Raw genomic sequence first — 5,133 nt, 5'->3', positions numbered from 1 at the left:
TCTCCTCCATTATCCTCTCAGGATCTTGGGCACGCACGCACACGCACCCAGCATGAATTTAAGCCACTAGTTCTGGGACTCAAACCGCAGTTGACTACATGGGAGTCCAGTGACATAGCCATTACAGCAACTGCTGGTCCCATAAGACTTACATATCACAAACATGGTCTTTTTTATGATAAAATGTAAGTCAACCTTCAGCAAAACTGTGAAACCAGAAATCAGTAACTATGGGGGCCAGATGGTGGCACAGAAATAAAATGAGATATTTTTGAGGCTAAGGAAATAATAAATAACCTTTTTGTTTTTAATCAATGATAGCTTTCTTGGTCCTCAGCAACTTCTCTCCAAATCATTTCTCTTTTTAAAAAATATTTTGGGACAAGCAGTTGTTGTAATAGCTATGTTGCTGGACTCCCACATAGTCAACTGTGGTTCGATTTCCAGACCTGGTGGCTTAAACTCATGCCAGGTGCGTGTGCATGTGTGCCCAAGAGCTCAATAGGAGAATGGAGGAGAAGGAATTGTGGCATGCCCATCTCCCCTGGCTGTGATTTCTTGCTTTCTGTCTCTCTCTGTCTTTCAGGAGAGCACACATGCCCTGTAACAAAAACCTCTCCAAAAAAATTATTTAATTTGATTTATCATCATTATTTTAAAACAATTGCTACAGGTATGTGTACTCACAAGAGAGGAAGAGAGAGAGAGAGAGAGAGAGAGAGAGAGAGAGAGAGAGAGAGAGACAGAGAAAAAATGAGAAAGTACCTCCTATGCAGGATGGTGAGAGAGAATGAGAAAGTACCTCCCATGCAGGATGGTTCTGCTACATTTCCTTCTCCTACATCCTTCCTTAGGGATTTTGAGCATGCAAGTTTTTTTGGGAGAAGTTTTTGCTATAGGGCGCAGACAGAGAGAGACAGAGAGACAGAAAGTGAGAAATCACCCCCCAGGGGGATGGCCACGCTGCAATCCCTTCTCCTCCATTCTCCTCTGGGATCTTGGGCACGCACGCACACGTGCCTGGCGTGAGTTTAAGCCACCGGGTCTAGGACGTGAACCACGGTCGACTACATGGGAGTCCAGCGACATAGCCATTACACTAACTGCTGGTCCCTCATTTTTCCTTTTTAAAGCAACTTTGCCTCCATCCATTTCCTTCTACTTTCTTCAAAATTTTTGTCCTACAGAAATATCATCAGTTATTGACATACAATATGAATTTAATTCATTGAGTTACCTCTTTGTAGTTTGAAAGCTTTAAAATCCAGTGCCTATTTGGTGAGTTCATGACAGCAGGAAGAAGATAGATGACATTTCTCTGCAGTGAATACTGTATCACTGAAGATTTCAGAGTATACTAAGCATAATCTCTGATAACATAGAAACTTAACTTTAGTTTTTTTTGAAACATTACCATCCACAGCAGAGGACTGTGGCCCAATAGTTCTGATTTGATTCTTAATATTTATTTCTGAAATCCTACTTCTTGTCTGATAATTCCCAAAGTCCTAAAACTCACTATGTAGGAAATACCATAGTCATCACATAGCGATAATCACTCATTGGGTATAAACATCTATTCAATTTTATATGACTATAAGCATGTATCACAGATTTGAGACTATAATATTAAAATAACTACCTAATTTTTAATAGGATTTTGATATATATATAAAATTTCTTAAAATCTAGATATATCTTAATTTATCTATTTAGCCCTCATTTTGTTTTATTTTAAAAATTTTGCTATTGTAAGAAACAAACATCTTTATAAAAAATTCTCTGCATGTGTACCTGATTATTTTCTTAACAAAAATTCCTGTAAGTCAATTGAATTATTAAACAACATCTCTAAAAATCTAACATTATTTCAAAAATAAAAGGTTTCCAAAATAAAGTGCTGAATTATAGTGTACGCACTTGTTAAGGTTTGAATGCATGTACACCCATATATCAGGTTGTTGGGAAAGTCATGAAGTAGTTTCCTATGCAAAAATGTGTCATGACTTTCCAGACAACCCAATAATTACTTAGGTATTTTCTTATACGTTTCTGGTCATTTCTTTCCATGAATATATTTCACGTTGTACAAGACTGCTTTTAGAAGAATTGAGTGAAAATGGCTCATAAAAGTTTGACATATACAAGAGATCCACGAATATTCGTGGAATAATAAATGAAGGAATGCGACTTCTGTTCACATGAACATGACCAGAAATTCATATTGGTCATTATTTCTTTATTCTCTCTGGTGCCACTTATATCCACCTCCATTGGGGCATGCCTCTTTATTTCCACATGAGTGACACAGAAGGCCAATAATTTGAGGGCCTTTTTCCCTCCCCACAATCAAACCAAATTTCCTGGTGGCTTCACTAGTGGTAAATTAGTAACACAAAATTACTGCTACTGAAGTCCTGGTCCTGTATTGAAGTAATTTGACCCCACTGTTGGGGCAAAATCCGGTGTCATTATGTTAGACATTCTCTACTCTGCGTAGAGTTTCGACCTGAGAATTTCATATGTTCATTTTATATTAAAGAGGATTTTAAACAGAACCTCTGACCTATTCTATAAGGAGAAATATGTATTATCACAACCTTTATGATACTTTCAAAAGCTCTTTGGGACTTCAACTTGTGAGTAGCCTACAAAATAGTTAGAATTCTTTCTTACAATGTCATATGGGAAAACTAACCAGTAGCTTCAGAAGCCAAAGAACAAGCTTCATGATTTCAAAATCTGTCTCACTGGCCCTTGAATGAAAGCCCTTGAACTCTGAGAAATATTTTATTCTTCCCTATTCCTCTCTGATTCTGAGCTACTGAGCCTGCAGCCATTGCACAAGTGTCGTTGCTTCTTTCTTTTACCTTTCATTCTTAAAAGAACAGTTACAAGTTTGTTGGAAGGTGGTACAATGGAAAGTGACTCCTTACCTTGGAAAAGAATAGGCTATAGACATACTTCCCTTCCTCTTACCTTTCAGGTGAGAGTCAGGGTTTTATATACATTGCTATGCCAGACATAAGTCATCAAATTGTATTTAATTCTTCCTGGAGAAGAAAATGTTCTTGCAGTATTGAAGCAAGTTTCTTCATTTCTGATGAGTATCAGACAGCAGGAGCAATTCATATAAGAATCTAATAATTGTGTTTGCCTAATCAGCACATATACTAAAGTTGGAATAATAAATAGAAGATTAGTATGGCCCCTGTGCAAGGATGCTATGCAAATTCGTGAAGCTTTCTATACTTTTTCAATGCAACTTCTATCAAATTATCAGTGACATTTTTCACAGAAACAGAAAAAAATCATAAAATTTGCCTAGAATCATAAAAGACTCCATCTTGCCAAAGCAAAACTTTGCACAAAGAATGCAATTGGAGGCATCTCAGTACCCTACCTCAAAATATATTATAAAGCTATGATAACCAAAACCACATAGTACGGTACAAAAGTGGACACATAGATCAGTGAAACAGAATGGAGAATGGAGAATCTAGGAACAAACCCAAGAATATATAGCCAACTGACAACGAACATGAGACAATTCAGTCAAGAACAGAAATTTCCAATTAAACGGTGCTTGAAAAACTGGATGTACACCAAAGAAGAAAAGAAGAGAAGAAATAAACATCCTTATGTTTTACCATTAACAAAATTCAACTCAAACTGAATCAAATATCTAAATGTAAAGTCTCAAACTATAAAACTGGAAAGCACAGAGGAACTACTTGAAGACTTTGGAGTAGGTAAAAGTTTCTTAAATAAGATCTTGCAATATAGGCAAAAACTCCAAAAGTAGACAAGTGGGATTGCATCAAACTAAATTACTGCACAGCAAAGGAAACAATCCATAAAGAAGGAGCCCACAGAATGGGAGAAAATGTTTGCAAACTATACTTCAGATTGAAGATAAATAACTAGACTATAAAGGGAACTCAAGGAGCTTATCTGTGAAAAAACTATTAATCCAATTTAAAAATGGGCAATTGATCTGAACAGAATGCTCTCAAAGGACATATACAAATGGCCAAAAAGTATAGGAAAAAGATGTTCAACATTCGTTATCATAAGGGAAATGCAAATCAAAATCACCATAAAGTATCATCTCATGCCATTCAGAATGCCTATGATCTAAAAAGCAAAGAACAATGAATACTGGTTGCACTCTAGTGATAAGGAATCTGTCTGCACTGTTGGAAATGTAAACTAGTACATCCATTGTAGAAAACAATATGGACATTTCTTGAAAATTTATAGATATGACCCAGTATTCCTACTCCTGAGTGATTACCCAAAAAACAGGAAATTGTTCAGAAATATACTTGTATTATGTTTATTGTAACATTATTTTAAAAGGCTAAGACATGGAATCAACCTAAGTGTTCAACAAATCATGACTAGATTTTAAAAATATGGCACATAGGGACTAGCAGTTAGCATAATGGTTATGTCACTGGACTCCCATGTAGTCGACCGCGATTTGAGTCCCGGACCCAGTGACTTAAACTCACGCCTGGCACATGTGCGTGCATGCCCAAGATCCTGAGAGGAGAGTGGAGAAGGGATTATGGCGTAGTCATCCCCCCTGGGGGGTGATTTCTTGCTTTCTGTCTGTCTCTCTCTTTCTGGCAAGGGCACATGCCCTATAGCAAAAACCTCTCCAAAAAAAAAAAAAAAAAAAGAAGCACAGTAAGATTCTGTAATTTGATACAAAGTAACCAAATCTAGAAGAGGTAAATGCTAAGTGAAATAAGACAGACTGTGAAAGACAAACAATGTATGTCCTTACTCAACATTTATGGAATATCTGCACTATATGGCAGAAATTGAACGATTTGCAGGCATAGATGTAGAAGGGACAACTACAGATTCTAGAGAATGAATAGGGGGTGTAGAGGTAGGGGGATAATAGGTATCCCTAAAAGAAAGCATTTACTAGACAAAGGAATACAGGTAGATGAGGCAAATATCAAATGTGGTGTTCTTTACTGAAAACAACAAATATGACATTATTTTGATTTGATGATTGCACACTATGCATACTTTGAAAAATCCCCAAAAATATACAGCAATTAAATATAAATTAGAAATTATACCTCTCTGGGCTCGGACCTAGTTGGCGGCATA

General features: G+C 36.6%; 1 non-coding gene across 1 annotated transcript; it reads left to right on the top strand.

Annotated features, from left to right (window-relative positions):
- Nucleotides 1-3,149: 3,149 nt before the first annotated feature.
- On the top strand, nucleotides 3,150-3,256 carry LOC114004625 (U6 spliceosomal RNA). Its single transcript, XR_003546743.1, has one exon. It is a non-coding gene; the product is annotated as a U6 spliceosomal RNA (small nuclear RNA).
- The last annotated feature ends 1,877 nt before the right edge of the window (nucleotides 3,257-5,133 follow it).

The sequence above is a fragment of the Tupaia chinensis genome, unplaced genomic scaffold, assembly GCF_000334495.1.
Source record: "Tupaia chinensis unplaced genomic scaffold, TupChi_1.0 Scaffold139341_1, whole genome shotgun sequence".
Classification (NCBI taxonomy): Eukaryota; Metazoa; Chordata; class Mammalia; order Scandentia; family Tupaiidae; genus Tupaia; species Tupaia belangeri.
The sequence above is the reverse complement of the archived record's forward strand: the minus strand, read 5'-3'. Positions and strand labels throughout refer to the sequence as shown.